This window comes from Schistocerca serialis, chromosome 8, assembly GCF_023864345.2.
Source record: "Schistocerca serialis cubense isolate TAMUIC-IGC-003099 chromosome 8, iqSchSeri2.2, whole genome shotgun sequence".
NCBI lineage: Eukaryota > Metazoa > Arthropoda > Insecta > Orthoptera > Acrididae > Schistocerca > Schistocerca serialis.
Window position 1 is genome coordinate 218,549,043 of NC_064645.1, and position 18,229 is coordinate 218,567,271.

Below are 18,229 nucleotides of genomic sequence, written 5' to 3' on the forward strand. Positions count from 1 at the left end.
CCGAAGTAACCTACGGACATCACACACATCCACGCCCGAGGCAGGGTTCGAACCTGCGACCGTAACAGCAGCGCGGTTCCGGACTGAAACGCCTAGAATCGCTCGGCCACAGCAGCTGGCTGAAGAAATGGTTTCTCCGTCGGTTACTAGTCTTCTAAAGCAGAAATGTTCAAATTCAAAATTAATTCAAAGAAACAAAAATATTGATGACGTATTCTGATGAAACACTGTAAAAATTCTGTACAGAACACAGGGGGATAAATGTTGAAGTCTTTTCCTTCTCGATCTCCACCGAATGATATAACTGAACAAAAGAATATGAATACAGATTCATGCGAGTGACTGCTCATACGTATTAACAGGAGGTCTGTTATTTTATGTGTCTGTAGCTTGCACGAACTTCATTAAAATAGCTGTTCGAATAACACAAAGCCAAAATGGTTAACGTATGTAAAATAAAAGGAACTGGAAGCGTATTAGTCAGTTTCATTGTCCACATTGAAAGTGAACCACAGTAACATCTCATGGTAGAAGACTTTGCAGTCATCGCGATCAAAATAGACGATGTTGGCAAGGTATTTCAGCTTTTTCTTCTTGATATGTATCTTCTGGTCATACGCAGTGATAGTAGGAAGGGCACCTTCACTACCACTCCACAGTTGAAAATCATCACTGAGGAAACCATCAATAAATTCAATAAATTAAAGACAAGTAACATAACCTTACTTTCTTGGGGACACATAAAATGTTTGTATTTGATATTTGGGAAGTTTGTTTGCTTAGCCAGTTTTTTTGTGGTTTTCTTAAACAAATCTTGCAACCATATCTTGAATTTACGTACGTCCTGAGTGATGTCGTCGATGTCTTCTTGCCTTTAGTACCAGTACCTTACAATTTACCTGTCAACATATTCGATTATTACGGCGTAAGACTTTATTTATTGCTGCAAAATCAAGGGCGCATTGGAAGAAACTGTTCCCCAAATCGGAAAATAAAGATGTACACTTTCCAACTGATTATTCCTAGCCATTGATATTAAGAGCCTTACCAGCGTGAAAGTCTCGCTTTGTCCGTAGCAGCTGTCACTAAATAAATGTAGCAGTTTGAATGCAGGAGACAATTTTTTTGAAAATATAGTTATGTAGATAGTTATACACCTCAGCGCTGGCACATTCCTTGATTTTCCTTCCTCGCATGTATAAAAGGTTGATTTTTGGTCCCTTATACTACGTACGTAAAAAAAAAAAACAAAAAAAAGGTAGTAAGCGCCACAACTTCCGCAGTTAGAAAATTTGGTACAATTGGCATAAAATCGAATGATAGTCCTTCTACATTTGTTCTAACAATTTACGTTCCTATTACCTTTTGGATTTTTAGCTAAAATTTGCAAGTCCTTCTTTTATGCACCATTAAATTCTTCGTCTCACTACTCGAGACCACGATCCCACAAAATATATTTGCAGCTTCGAAAAGGTTTCTTGTAGGTCACTAGTTATGGTTATTCTTTGAGAAGTAAATAGCAGCCTCAGTTTAATAACATCCATTTTAAGGACTAAGGTAGCAGTTGTGACGTATTAACAATAATATCTGGTAGCATTCATCGGTTTTCTGTCCTACACACAGCTCAACAATGCGATTCGAGAGACAATGCTCTGAACATAAGGTTGTGAACCTTAGCTCATGTGTTTAAAACACTAAAATGCCTCCTACAAATTTACAGCTTTCATTAAATGAAATAGAATAAAAACACATTGAATTCTGAATCCTCGTCTAACATTAAACCATCGACTTCTGACATCTCACACCGCTTACCGCATTATTCCGTAGCCTACTGATCTGCCGTGGTCTCCGAGGAGTGTCAAGTTGACACTTCTCCATAGGTCCGGGTGTTTGTAGCGACTGCTTGTTTTGTTACTGGTAGTGCCGGCCTCTGCTACTACAGTCGCAGGTTCGAATCCTGCCTCGGGCATGGATGTGTGTGATGTCATTAGGCTAGTCAGGTTTAGGTAGTTCTAAGTCTAGGGGACTGATGACCTCAAATGTTAGGTCCCATTGTGTTTAGAGCCATTTGAACTATTTCAACCATAACGGGATGCTATGGTGATCATGGTTACTGTCACGTAAGTGGCGACTGAGGTTAAGAGAACAGTGAATGAGCCAACACCTTTTACCTGTTACACGGTGTGAGAGTCACTATGCATTCAACCCCTGTACAGCGAAGGCATTGCTCTTCGTTACCAACCTGCAGAGGTTTGTTGCCGAGTCGATGACGCAATTATTAAAAGGGTCAGCGGAAAGCTACAGTAAGCGGAAAAACATTGAGTGACGTTCAACATGATATATGTTGAAAACCAAAAGAAGCATGAACTCAGGTTGCCCTGTTACGTAATTACATTACATACAATTACGAACTATTTGCTGTATGCCAGGTATCGCATAAGAGAAATACTCCAAGAAGTTCAATAAAGACAACGAAATCGAAAACCAGATGCCAGAGAGAGGGAGAGCTAATTGCGAGAGCTGATCCTCGAAAATAGGAAATGCCAGCCACGAGGATCGGGATGCGTTAGCGAAATAGAGGCAGCACGTTCGATAGCTATCCAGCCCGAAAAAACGCTGCTTCCAAGATGGCCGAGATTCAAACGTGTTCTAAAATGTGGCGGCTACTCAGGAAACGACAAATCTGACATCTTCAAGCGTCTGCATACGACTGGGGCCCGAAGACCACCTCTCCGCACTTTTGTTACTTCCTGTGAGAACTCGCAGTATGCGAGGTCCATGCAATCAACACAACTAGCTAGGAGGTCTCAGACTGGCAGTACGGTGTGGTCGTTTGAGTTTACTTTTCAGGGCCTGTCTTCGAACGTGCAGACAATTGGTATCTGTCAAATTTGAACATCGCGTCTGCAGCCAAGATAGCTCATCCTCTTGAACGATTTAAATATTAATTGAAAAGGGAGGTATAGCTCACCCCCCCCCCCCCCCCCTCTCCCCCTCATCCGACAGTCTATTATGTAACATAATATCGACGGTGGTTGTTGGTCAGAGAAATTAGTTCTGGTACTCAGACTGATTGATTGAACTAGAAAGCTTTTAATTACGCAGCATATAGGTCAGAAATTGACACAAAAAATTCGTCATCATATCAGCGGCATGTCTTTGTAAAAGTATTTTCTGGGTTAATTTTATTTCATTTTCTGTTTTTGCCTTGTGATATGGGAAATGGCAGCCTTGGTGGCTTTGCTACATGCTGTGCGTGCTCATGAAAATTCTGTGGATAAGAAGCCGTTGTGAACTGAGATCGTTGCGGTATTACTGCGTACGTGCGGTTATTGTCTCAGTCGTAGTCTTACTCTATTGGAGACTTCCTTTTCCTCATTTCCAAAGATGCTATTTGCGTGTCGTCAGCCTCTAGCTATTTCGTCAAAGTAATGCTAATTTCAGTTACGCGTCTACTTTAAGAGAGTTCTTGCACTTGCATATTATAAATGATGTCATGTTTGTTTTCATGAATGGCGATCTCTAGTTCTTCCGGTTAACCGACTTTTCGCCTTTTCTTTTCTATGTGCAGAATTTTTCTGTTAAATATGCTCTGCGTCAGTGAATGCTCAGTGTATTTTGCACACTCCCGATCTTTAGAGTATACTAATTTTGTATCGACATCATTTTTCATTTTATACAGACTATTGTTAAACTCTAAGGCTTAAAAATGTTTGCAATCTTTTGTCTGTCCCATAGTATGGCGTAGATAACAGTTTTATTTCCTCTTCGTTAAACTATTTTTACTACTTTTGCACAGCAATTTAGTAGCAGTATCCCCTCTACAATCATTGCTTACCTATATCTTCTTTATTATGTTTAGTTCCGCCTCTTTATTCTTCCATTTCATTGGCTCAGTGACTGCTCTGTACACTAAGGTACGAAAAGCAGCCTCTTCGTAATCCTGTGGATGGCGTCGACCAATGGAAATTATTGCATCCGTTGTTGTCAGTTTCCTGTAAACGGTGAATGTGTGATTACTGAACTTTTGCTGTTCAAATTGAGGAACTGTAATCTGCTGTCAATTTCATACCCTATGAACTTAATCTTTCTGTGATTATCGTTGAACATTTCTGCTATTTCTTCTATATCATCCTCATTACTAACAACAGCCAATAATGTATCATCTGTGTATTTTTAATAAATAATTTTATCCATAATGACTTGGTGAAACTTTAAAACGTTTTCTTGCAGATCATGAACTAAATTGTCAGCCATAGTTTCTGAAATGCTAGACCACTAGGGTAAATCTTTGTTTTGAATATAAAACTTATAGTTGAAAGTGAAATATATGAATCTTGTAATCAACTGTAAGTGATCTATGAATTTGATGGTCTCTTGCCTTGAAATGTTTTTGTAATTAACGTAATTTCGATCATATCATTGACCAAAACACTGGATTATAAATTCCTAACATTCAGCGATACCAGGCAGGAAGATTCAGAGACGGGTCTCTCCTTAATTTCGTTATGCACTAAATAGTTGTCCTCAAAACAGTATGGTTTCTTTTAAGGACCTGGTGAAGTCTAATTTACAGGTTCACTATTCGGTGAATCGGATGGTTAGCCTTTCGTATTTTCAACTGTGACAGTTTTGGCACAGCTGTATTCATAATGAAGCACCTTTTTTGGTGTCCATAAACGGGAATGACATGTTTACGAGAATACCTGTGGGAATTTGGTATTGTCATTTTCAACAAAAAACACTAATGTCTTTAACAGTCCACTGCTCAGCTTTTAATACTAAAATTGTATTTCCTTTACCTTCTTTTATAATATGGTTTTCTCTTCAATGAGCTTTTTATTTATAGAGTGAATGGTTAATTCTTCAGCTTTAGCCTCAAGATGGTTATTGTTTTGCTTGGTCAATGCAGTTTTAACGAATTTTAGAATTTTATGACCACATGCATCATTATTTAATTTGATTACTATGGTTGGTATTTGAGTGGAAACAGCCATTTCTTTAGGAATCGTTTTATTAAATGACACCCCATTGTCACTCTGTAATCGTTTAACATTTCCGTCTCCATATTATCGAATGTAATGTTACTTTGGTTAAAAACATGTGGGTAAAAAAATCGATAGTGGTTTATAAAATTTTCGACTTGACCATTAAAAGGCGTAGCAATAAGTCCGCTTTTACTGTTTACAGGAAAATGACAACAACTGTTGCGGTAATTCCCAGTGATTTATGCTATTCACAGGCTTATAAAGAAGCTGGTTTTGTGGCCTGTGGACAAGGCACTCAATGAGCGACTGAGGAGAAAGGCTAAGAAGACGAATCTAAACATCATTAAGAGGATCGTGGCCGACAATGGTTACAAAGTAGATATCTGTACTAATAATAAAAAATGTAAAACTATTGTGCCTTTCTCTTTGTATGAAGTACGAACATGCTAATATCGAAACTACTACACGAATTATCGTCGAATTTTCACGGGTAACTTGGGTGCAACATTGGACAATCATACAGGTTACATTTCATCAAAATGGGAACACAAAAAGAAAGATATCGTAATTTATAGTTTTATCTAAAATCTTCTGCTCAGCTTACTAGTGCAGATGTTTAATCATGTTGGCATTGAACACCAAAGAACTAATACGGGCGCTATTAGTTTTCAGTACACCAAAGAATCAATGGATGGCGCTGTTAGTTTTTTTAACACAGTGACAGGTGTATTTCTGGAAGCTTACGTCAGTGACAGACTTAAGCACCGTATTCTCTTTTATGAACACAAACTAACGTTAAATTTACGTGGCTAGCATATCAGGATTTATTGATTTCGCCTTCTTTGTTAAAAACTTAACGACATAGCTTTGCTTCTTACGATGGATTTTATTCATTTACTTTGCTAAGAAAAACGGATTTAGCAAGTTTCCTTTGTGGTTCGGGTGCCTACTCACTCCATTTTGATTTAGTTTTTTTTTTAAGAATAAAAATGGCAAGGAAACTGTCGTGTCACTCTATATACACGATAATGGCTAAAGAGTTGAGAACTATGCGGTCTCGAAAATCTTATGAATATGGTGAGGCGTGAATTATTGCGGTTCGAGAACGTCAGGCTTCAGCTCGGTCTTTGGAAGCTGCTTCCAAAAGCAAGGCACGACATAACTGTGATCGAGAGCCTTATGGATTATCTCGCTGCTCAGAGCCCTTTACTCACAGGGGATTAAACATAATTCTCTCCAACATAACACAGAAGCGGAAATTTTGCGGGGAAGTGGCCTCAGGCAAGCAGATTTATACCCAGATCCCGTTCACTCTTAATAATTTGTTATTTCACTTCAAACTGTACAATTATCGATGAACTTATGTTATGCGGTAAACGTAAACAAAACACAGCGCTGACGCTGCGTGTTGCTGGCGTGGACATTTGTACCAGCTGCTTTCCGCATGTCCAGCTCTAAGTGGCTCTTTCCCGTGTTAGTGCATCAAACAAGTTCTACATTCATGTCCTAAATTAGACTACTTTAAACCCTGTATACAAAAAATTCAGAAGTATACTCCACGTGAACGAAGCCTCAGGAACAGTTACAAATAAATACCTGGGCAACACGGAGTTTCTCAGCTAGTTGTCAACAAATCGTTATGCAAAAGTAATAATAACAGAGAGAATAAACTAAACAAAGAAAAATGAAAGGGGTCTCACGATGTCAAAGTAGCTTTCCATAGAATCTACTGTGGTACAGCCTGAAGTATGATGTCGGTAAAAACATAAATAAATTAGAAAGACAGCGAGCTTACTGAGTGTCTGGTGACACAAAGCATACTGGACAGACAAGAAGAATATTATCGATGAGATACAAGGAACATTTGTTAACATCGAGTATAGATTCAAGTGTCAGGAAGTCTTTTCTGAAAGTATTTGTATGGAATGTAGCCATGTATGGAAGTGGAAATTGGACGATAAACAGTTTAGACAAAAAGAGAATAGAAGCTTTCGAAATGTGGTGCTACAGAAGAATGCTGTAGATTAGATGGGTAGATCACATAACTAATGAGGAGGTATTGAATAGAATTGGGGAGAAATTTGTGGCACAACTTGACTAGAAGAAGGGATCGGTTGGTAAGACATATTCTGAGGCATCAAGGGATCACCAATTTAGTATTGGAGGGCAGCGCGGAGGGTAAAAATCGTAGTGGGAGACCAAGAGATGAATACACTAAACAAATTCAGAAGGATGTAGGTTGCAGTAGGTACTGGGAGATGAAGAAGGTTGCACAGGATTGAGTAGCATGGAGAACTGCATCAAACCAATCTCTGGACTGAAGGCCACAACAACAACAACAACAACAACAACAAGAAAGAACACAAAGTTGCATTCATACTAAGCAACTACGACAAACCAGCTGTTGCGAACCATATTTAGGGAATAGGTAATGCCCTTGAGGGAACAGAAGAAGACTTAGAAATCCTGAACGTAGAAATAAAAAAGGATGAAAACTCGTCTTCCTGGAAGAATATTGGATATAGCGTTTCATGAAAAGAAACTTGTCAGTACTCTTAATGCTGTGGAATGAGGGCATCCACTTTGAATTAAATCTCGCTCCCACAGAAAAAGTATAAGACGTCTTGTCAGGACGGATGCGTGGGTTCTGTGGAATAAAATCTTGTCTCTAAAAATTTCAACAATGGTTTTGAACTGTGAAATTATGATCACTTCGCTCTTCCGAACTTTTACTTTTAATCCTATATTTCTCCAAAGATCATTAACTTTTGTTGCTACGGTCTGTAAGAAACAGTCCTTATTACTTGAAGGTATCTTTCTTAGATTGGAAAACTCGGGCTAATTTTACAAATTCAATTAGTGAACCAATGTAGCTTATGTTGTCGAATTTTACTGCTCTCTCATATTTAACATAATTACGATGCATTCACTCACTAGCTTCACTTTCGCTGTCATAATTTAAAAATTGAGAGACTACCACGTTTCTACCGTGCGCTGATATTTGTAGGACGTTGCCGTCGTTATTCATTCTTAAAGAAAGTACGTAAATTGATTGCTGAAATCATGTCTCATTTGTGCCGTCGACAAGAGTAGGACAGGGAATAGTGTCAACAAGCAGCAGTGAAGGAAACAGTAGAGTCAGTATAATGAGGGTTAAGACACGAACAACGAGTCTGGTCTCATTTTGACTCAAATTAATGTCTTCATGGCTCAGAGGGGCCTTTCATGTTTAGAAGCTCGCGTCTGAAAGGGAGCTGTAAAAGGTATGTGTGTCGAGGTCTCATTACGCAATCTAGGGCTTTTGTTGGCACGGCAAGACCGCCTGAATTTATAAAGGCACCCACACTGCGCAGTTTGCTCGCTAATGGCTACCTCGCCGGAAGACAACCCACGTGGCAACCTTACAGCGTGACAATGCAACCATCACTTACGCTCGAAACCGCTTGCAAAGTTTCATCTACGCGTGCTTCTACACGTTGTTTCCACAGGAGCTCTTACAATGGTTAATCTGCCAGAAGAAACCGTCATTTGGCCTCAGTGGAGACAATGTGATCTCGTAAGAGAGGGGGGGGGGGGATATTAGTGTTTAACGTCCCGTCGACAACGAGGTCATTAGAGACGGAGCGCAAGCTCGGATGAGGGAAGGATGGGGAAGGAAATCGGCCGTGCTCTTTCAAAGGAACCATCCCGGAATTTGCCTGAAGCGATTTAGAGAAATCACGGAACGCCTAAATCAGGATGGCCGGAGACGGGATTGAACCGTCGTCCTCCCGAATGCGAGTCCAGTGTGCTAACCACTGCGCCACCTCGTACGGTTGATCTCGTAAGAATCGGCTTTTCTCCAAAGTAGTAGAAATTCCTAAAATGCTGGAATGGTTGTATATGGCTAGCGTTCGTTTCAATATTGGTCAGATGATAACACGAACAAATGTGATAAACTGACATCAGATACAGTTCCGAAGACATTAAACAATTTATTTAGGATGGAACTACTTTCGAGAGATCAGCTGTTATTTTTTAATGCTGCCTGTATAACAACGAGATCTAGGAACTAAACATAAATATGATATGTAATATCAGATTATCGATATTATAACTTGTTGTGAAACCATTTCAAAACAACACTAGAATCTATTACTATGCAGAACAACGAGTACAGCACATGAGTCTGTATAACAGATGCGTACGCCGTTATAGGATTGCATTACACATCATTTGGTTCACACTGGATATAGCATAAACAGTGTGTCAAGATCTGAAACATATGCTAACCAAAATTTTACGTTACAACAAAAATATCAGTGGACTCTTAAGCCCAAAAACTTTTTCTTCTTTAATGTATTAGTCTTTCACGATTTCCCCTCATGGGTGAAGATTAGCAGCAGTGTATCCGCTGCTCTTCTGGCATTGTTTATTAGAAATTAAACCCTGATGTTTTTTTTAAAGGTAAAAACTGGTGATACGGTTTACGACACGATAAGTGTGATATGTGAATTTACGTAATGTGTGAGAAGGTATGTCATAAAGTCTAGCAGTTTTGGGACAGAGAGTTAGGTGTTAGAAGGAACTGGATATTTTATGAAAATAGGATACGGGGCCCTACAGAGAAAGGATGAAAGATGGTAGCATCACAAGGGTAGTACTGTGGCAGAGTGGGAGAGAGATTTGAAACTACCATTGGATGACAGGCTATAATGAACCGAATGAATACTTGTAATGTCTACTAAATCTAATGAGCATGATACAGGAACACGTGGGGCAAGGTATGCTCGGATTTAAAAAAAAAAAAAAAGCTGCAAATTTGTGGTAAGCTCCTATGGGGCCAAACTGTTGAGGTCATCGGTCCCTAGGTTTACACACTACTTAATCTAAATTAAACTAACTAACGCGAAGGACAACACACACATACCCATGCCCGAGGGAGGACCCGAACCTCCGACGGAGGGAGCCGCGCGAACCATGGTGAGGCACCTTACACCGCGCAGCTACCTCACGCGGCTTAGATCAAGGCACGCAAGCAATATGTATGATAAGCAAAACGGAAACATCTTCTGTGTAATAAAAATCAATCAGTTTCAGCATGTAAAAAAATCATCTGAGAACGGCTTGATCGAATTGATTGATTTTGTTGTTCTTGTGTTCATTATTATAAGGACAAGTAGTGTATCAAATTAAATGTTTTGAAAAACCAACGGAAAAATCGAAAACTAATATCAGTTGCCGCATATATGCAATATCATCAGTTATTAACGGCTCGACAGATTTGGCTGGATTTTGTCTTTTTCGTTTTCTTTATTGTCAGGACTAGGTGTTTATGAAGGAAAACTTTTGGAAAATCCACTGGAAAAGTCGGAAGTTAGAAGCAGTTTTGAAATATCATCACTTAAGAATGGCTAGTTAAATAGTCCTCCATTTGGCTTCTAGGGTAGGGAATATTTAGGATGAAGTCGTCATCAGGAGAAACAAAATTGGTGTGGAACGTTAGATACCTTAATAGGGCAAGTAGATTAGAAAATTTAAAAAGGGAAGAGGAGAGGTTGAACTTTATTTGGTGGAAATTAGTGAAGTTCGGTGGCAGGAGGAGCAGGACTTGTGGTCAGACGAGAACAGGGTTATTAATACGATGTCATATAGGGGTAATGCAGGAGTGGGTTTAATAATGAATAAGAAAACAGGAATGCCGCAAGCTACTATGAACAGCGTAGTAACGCATTATTGTAGCCAAGACAGATACGAAGGCCACACCTACCACAGTAGTGTTAGTTTATAAGCCACCCGGTGCCACAGATTGTGAAGAGACGATAGAAATGTTTGATGAGATACAAGAAATTAATCAGATAGTTATGGGAGATGGAAGTTTAATTGTGAAGGAGACTGAATATATTTAATATATATAATAAAAAGAAGGTAAGGATTAATTAGACATAATATAATTATTAATGATGTTATCAATACAAATGTGATAGAATCCTTGAAAGTGAAGTGAACGCACCCCCACCCGTGTCCCCCTCCCCTCTCCTCCTTCCTCCCCTTCTTCCTCATCTCCATGCCCCTGGCAGATCCTGTGTTTTGCTCATTGTCATCAGTGTGCTACATCACTGTTATGTTTGGTGCTGTTCTTCTGTGCGTCGAGAGGTGTGATTTTACTTGTGTGCTGGACTTGTACATAGTGTTACAGTCTGTTGTGTGCTATGCCGTCCGTCGATACGTTTGTGCTTCGCCTGGTGTTCTTTTAATTGTCCCAGTGAGTGGATTTTTTTTCTGTAGCTCCTTTTTTCGGTTTTTATCTCCATTTTACTGTCGCCCCTTTTTGTCTATTGTCTTTCATAATGCTCCTCCCCCCCCTTTTTATATCTACGTGCACCATGTTTTCTCCTTTATGTTATTTTTAAATGTCTTCTATTGTACGTTTTGTGTCTTTCGGCTGAAGAGCAGGGCCTATGCTGCTGCCAGCCTGCCCCGATGGGGAATTGAAGTACAATAAAGAAAAAAAAAGGAGGTTGTTGAAGGTTTGAAAGGGAGCACTAGGAAACTGTTGACTAGAACAGGGTGAATGAATACCTTTGAAGACGAATGGGTAGTTTTGAGAGATGAAATAGCGAAGGCAGAAGAGGATCGAAAACGTGAAACGACAAGGCCTGGAAGAAATCCTTGGATAACACGGGACATACTGAATTTAAATGCTGAAAGGAGAAATTATAAAAATGCAGCATGTGAAAGGGAATACGAATGTCTAAAAAATGAGGTTGACAGGACGTGCTAAAAGGCTATGTAGAAATGGCTAGATGAGAAATGTGAGGGGTAAGAAGCATATTACACTGGGATATACCACCAAGAAGAAAATAAAGAAAGCCTATGAAGAAAGGGAGAGCAGCTGCATGAATAGTGGGAGCTCTGATAAAGAAGCAGTCCTAAGCAAAGAATGGAAATCTGAAAGACGGCAGGAGTATATAGAGGGCCTACACAAGGGAGACGAAGGCGATATTATAGAAATGGGAGAGGACGTAGATGAAGATGTGCTGTGAGATATGATACTGCGAGAAGAATTTAGCAGAGCACTGAAAGACCGAAGTCGAAACAACGCCCAGGTAGTAGACGACATTCCGTCAGGGCTAATGATACACTTGGGAGAGCCAGCCACGGTCCGAAAAGGTTTTATGGGAGACATAGCACTCTTATTTATATCGTGGTTTTCGGTCTACGTCCCTCCCAACAGAGGAACAGTGGTTACAGAATTATTTGACAGCCTCATTCAAACAGAACGGCTTCTTTAATTACCGGCTTCAGAACACATGCACGGACTAAATTATCACTAACAAACTTCTGACAAGAAAACATTAACAATTTTTCAATACAGATCTTAAAAAACTGCTGTGCATCGATAACAGAGACGTCAGTGTGTGGCAAAGGTAGAAGTTAAAATAAGTGCCATCCACCAAATGCACTTAATTAGTATGTTAGCGGCTGTTTATTGGCCATCGCCTCTATGAGTGGCCCTGTGGTTTGAGGCGTCATGTCACGGAATGCGCGGCCCCTCCCGCTGGGGGTTCGAGTCCTCCCTCGGGCATGGGTGTGTGTGTTGTTCTTAGCATAAGTTAGTTTAAGCAATGTGTAAGTCTAGGGACCGATGACCTAAGGAGTTTGGCCCTTAGGAATTCACACACATTTGTGCATTTGAACATTAACTATCATATATACTCTCTCCATTGGCTTCATCTGTCTTGCCATGGAGATACAACGCCAATATTCGCACAATACGCGAACAAGCGCAGTTTGTGGACAACGCTTTCTAAAGTTCAGTTGAGTATGGCTTCTTAAAAGTCAGCGGTCTGTATCCGAGGCTTAAGACGACACACAGTTTTAATCTGTCTGAAAGATTCGCACGAGAGGCAGTTGGTTAGAGTAGGTTTCTGCTCACATTGAGGCAGTGAGACCGATACTGGCAAATGTTCTACATTAAAACCGCAAGAAACGCAAAGACACAGTTTACTGCTGATAGATGATTAGCTATTGGGCTACATGAGTGAAATGCGCAGAGGAGCGGGTGTTGAGTGGAAAGGTACTGAGCTATAATAATTTGGCAACTAAAATAAGAATAAAATGTTACATACATAAGGCGATAAAAAAGGGGAACATAAAACAGAGAAAAGGGAGGAAATGGAGGTAAAAACAGACTGACATGGGGGACAGTTAAAAAAGTCACCAGAAAAAAAAACACAGTTGGCGATTCTTAAAACACAGAGAAGACACTGAATGGACATGCACAGGTTAAAAGTCGGCCACAGTATTAAAAACACTCCAGAACAACGCACTTAAAACCCACTTGTAACACACACAACGAAGAATAAAACTGCCAGGTGGAACCTGCCGAGGGAAAGGTCAGAGAGGATGGAAAAGGAGGGGTGAGCAAGGGGCAGCAGGGCAAGCGGCGGGGTGAAGAGAGCAGGGGCGTCAGCGGGTATGTGGAGAGGCAGGAGACATGTGGGGTGGGAGATGAAGAGGGAAGACAGGGCAAGAGGGAGTGCAGAGACACTGAAAGGACGCACAAGAGAGGGAGTGGGAGTAGGAGGGGGAAGCCGCTCAGGAGGAGAGAGGGGGAGGAGAGGGAGCCACGAGGAGGAGGCAGGAAGATGGGGTTAGAGTTGGTAGGAAGGGTAGATGTCAGGGCGAAGCTCATAATCCGGGAGGGGTAGATGATGGAAGTTGCATTGGGAAAGGAGATGGAGGGTGTGGAGATGGAGAGAGGGTGGGACACAATGGTAAAGGCACGGCACTGGTCGTGGGGTGGAGAGGAAGGGAGACACAAGGGGGTGATGGGGATCAAGGCGGCAGACAATATATAGTGTGCGGATGTGTTCAAGGAAAAGGAGAAGGTGGGGGAAGGGGATGAGGTCATAGAGGATGCGCGTGGGGGACAGAAGGCGGATGCGGAAGGCAAGGCGGAGCGCATGGCATTCAAGGATTTGGAGGGCTTTATAGAACCAGGAAGGGGCGGAAATCCAAGCTAGCTGACATAACAGAGGATGGGGTGGAACAAGGATTTGTAGGTGTGAAGGATGGTGGAAGGATGCAGACCCCATGTCCGGCTGGACAGAAGTTTCAGGAGGCGGAGGCTTTGTGTTGGATGGTAAGGAGATGGGGAGTCCAGGTGAGGTGGCGGTCGAGTGTGAGGCCAAGGTATTTGAGGGTAGAAGTGAGGTGGATAGGACGACCATAAATGGTGAGGTAGAAATCAAGGAGGCGGAAGGAGCGGGTGGTGCGTCCTATGATGATCCCCTGGGTCTTGGAGCGTCCTTTCCTCCAGGTTGTTGCAGACCTTAACTACCTTGTCCTCCGACCTGCCCTCTACCGGCGACAGTAACGCCACATGAGCTCTTGCGGCCAGAGGGATTCCAAATCCGCGGGAATTACGTGAAATTAGACGCGGGCGCGCGGTATAATGACAACACTGCTCGTGGCGTCCATGAGTTTTCGATTATTAAGAAAATACTGCAATCAGTACGGAGCAACGGAAGTAAAGTGATCAATTTCTGTACCAGTCGATGGTTTACCTTCCATGGTGAGTACTAGTACTAGACTGAAAAGTGAAAATATTTGTCGGTATTGCAGTTCCGTTTAGTTTAATTTTTTGAATGTTTCATGCATAATAATTGCTATATCTCCTTATGATGTGGAACCTCAGTTTTACAACTATACATTCTCAGTTAAAAACGTGGCAACATGCTGACAATTTATATGAATAATATTTTTTTTAAGTACAGAATTTTTTATTTTATTTTACATACATTGACTTGTATTTCACTACGATCGATCTCCCCCCCCCCTCTCTCTCTCTCTCTCTCTCTCTCTCTCTCTCTCTCTCTCTTTTACTCTCTCTCTCTTTTGCTCTTTGCTCTTTCTCTCTCTATCTTGCTCTACTCTTTTTCTCTTTTTCTCTCTCAAAATAAACGCACTATACGAATCACACATCCTAAAATTCATCTATTGGATAGAAGGAGCTGCAGAATGACTACTAGAACAGCTTTTGTTACTCTTAGTCACCATTAAATTCATCACTTTTCCAGGAATAAAATACTGGGGACAAAAGATCATATGTAACCTGTACAGAAACCAGATTGTAATTATAAGAATCAGAGAACCATTAATTAAAAATGAAGCGAGACAGGGATGTAACCTATCCCCATATTAGTCTGTACATTGAACAATCAGAAAAGGAGATCAAATTAAATATGGAAAGAAAAATAAACTTTGAGGATAGCTGATGACACTGTAATTTTGTCAGACAGGGCAGAGTACTTCGAATAGCAGTTTAACAGAATGGGCAATGTCTCGGAAGGAGAATATAAGATGAACATTAATATAGAGAAAATAATGTAGTGGAATGTAGTCCAGTTAAATCAGACGATACTCAGGGAACTAGATTAGGAAATAAGACATTAAAGGTAGTATACCAGCTTTGATGTATGGACAGTAAAATAATTACGATTGCCGAAGTAAATAAGATATGCTTATACAATGGAAACTGGCAGTAGCAAGAAAAGCGTTTCCGAAAACGGGAAATGTGTTATCATCTAGTATAAATCTATGTGTTAGGAAGTCTTTTCTGGAGATGTTTGTCTGAGTAGCCTAGTATGAAAGTGAAATGTGGACAATAAGGAGTTCAAGACAAGAAAAGAAGTTTCGGAAATGCGTTGTAGAAGAATGATAAAGATTAGATGGATAGATCGATTAACTTATGAGGAAGTACGGTATCGCATTGGAAAGAAAAGAAATTTATGGCACAACTTAACTAAAGGAAGGGATCGACTGGTAAGAAATACCCTAGAGCGTCAGTTTGGTGGCGGAGGGAATATGGGGGTGGGTTGGGGGGAGGTAAAAATTGTACAGTAAGCACTTTAAAATGCATATAGGTTGCAGAACTTAATCAGAGCCGAAGAAGCTTGCACAGGATAGACTAGTCTGGAGAGCTGCATGAAACCAGCATTCGGGTTCAGGACTACAACAAAAACATTACATTTTTTATATCACTTCGTATGTGATAAAGGATTTTTATGTCTAAATACCCACTCTTTTCTGTACCACAGTAAGGATGAATGACAGACAGTGTATTTCCTCCTTCTAGACTTCCGTTAATGAACGTTACTGTTATTTTCGATCTGATTGATTGTTGACAACAAATTTCATAAATAAGTAAACGTACAGTAGTGACCGCTCTGTGCTGGGCTGCAAATCCCTATCCATTCGTCAGGATGCAGTTCGAGGACCAATGCTGCGTAGTTAGAGGTAATAAAACAATATTCAAAATTATTGTGTTTATTGCTGGAAGTACAAAATGTTGCTGCTTCTTCTCTCTCGAGTGGGGGCTACGTAATGCGGCTGAATTCAAGAGAGGACTCACTGCTCCCAAGGATTCTTCGTCGGCTTGGAGTGGACGCCGATGACTCTCTGATGCGGTAGTTTTGAAGCCCACTGGCAAAGAAGGCACACCCCGTCGGTACCTCTGCTTTCGGAGACGGCGGTGACCAATTCGAGTATGGTTCGATTCACAAGCCTTTTCGGGGAGTTCTCGATCCCTCCCAGACCATTACCCGCGTTGTCTCTTCAAGTGAACGCGATGCTGGATGCCATGTAGTAGTGCTGAATGTTGAACCTGGTCCATCGGTACAGTGATCTATCAGATACGTGCGGCGCTGGAGTTTAGGGCAGCCTCTGCCCTGGACCAGGGTGGTGTTGGTAGACCCTCATTCCATCCATCAGCGCTGGCTGCTGTGCTGACATCAGTATTGAAGGCTGGACCCTATCAGTCGTGGCTTCGGTTCACTGTACGTCCCGTAGGGCAGAGAGCGCAAGATCAACACTAGAACGCTCTCACACCCAAGATGTTACTAAACCATAATCGGAGAATCGACTGCAAACGACATGAACGCCATCCATCCTACGGATCGAATGGCAAAAGCTAGTGGGTGTGGAGTATTTATGTCGCCGAAGAGAAGCTCTTCTTTTCGACGTCATTCGTAATGACCGAACTGATTGTGCTCTTCCCGAGTCGTCAGGGGCTTCAGTTCTGCTACATTTGCTTAACAAATTTGTTACAGGGTCTTTTCACTCACATTAGTTGTTGATGCATCGTACCTATTGTCTCTTGTCTAACGCTACTGAAGTGACGAAACCGGTTCTGTCTGCACCGTGTGAGTGACGTGTGGGTGCTATTCTGTCATTCTGCGCAACGGATTAATCTGAGATGTACCCTTTACCCTGTGGCTCCTGCAAGATGCAATTTCCACCCCCACACTACTACAGAAGTCAGACAGACGCTCCTAACGTTCTAAAGAGAAATGTCCGAAAAACTTTCAGCAATAAATATCTTATGGAGTCGTCCGCTGTAAGGAAATCACACAAAAATTCACAAAATTTCTTACGTATCTAGTGGGATACTTGGGTACTGGAGTAATGCTAGTTAGTGTAAGAAAAACATAAAACTAACGAAAATTATTATTTTTTTGCAAAAATTCTGGGAGATCACAGTGGCACTTTTAGCTAAGAACAGAACAAGCTATTTTGGGTTCTTTTCGGAATGTGAAGTTACCTCTTAAGGATAGGATTCGCTTATGAAATTTCTATGCAAAGTTTAAGATTGTTATTGACTTGGCAGAATGGCTGAGAGCCGCACCTACTCAACTGGAATAATTATCCGTTAGAATGTTGCTAGGTACAGTCGAGGCTGTCACGTGTGAAATGCAGTGAAGTTGTTGAGGAAATATGTGGCTCGCAAGAGCTGTAGCGCACAATACCGTAAGCTGCGAAGACTGCTGTCTGCGCCACTTGCTGCTGACAAATAAGATAACTCTCGTTCAATCTGGAATGAACTTCGCTTATAAACTCTCCCTACACCTTGATGAAGTCAAGGACTCCTATTCGCCCCTAATCTAAATATTGGCGTGGTACACCAGTCAGATAACCAGTCCACCGCAATGCCACTCAAAAATTCGCTCGCAGGCGTTTAACTATAACTCTGTCCGTTCACACCGCACAATAAGTGTGGCGGCTAACACAGTGAACAACACTTAATCACAAGGACTCAATATAGAGTCGCCCTCCAATTCGCTCTCGACAGAGGTGCTCTCCCAGTGAAGTACTGAGGAGAGACTTGTTCCTCACTCTTTGAGTACACATACGAGTGCACACAATCTCGTTTCGTGCTCTCGCTCCAAGAGCGACAACGGAATGGCCCCTCTCCATGC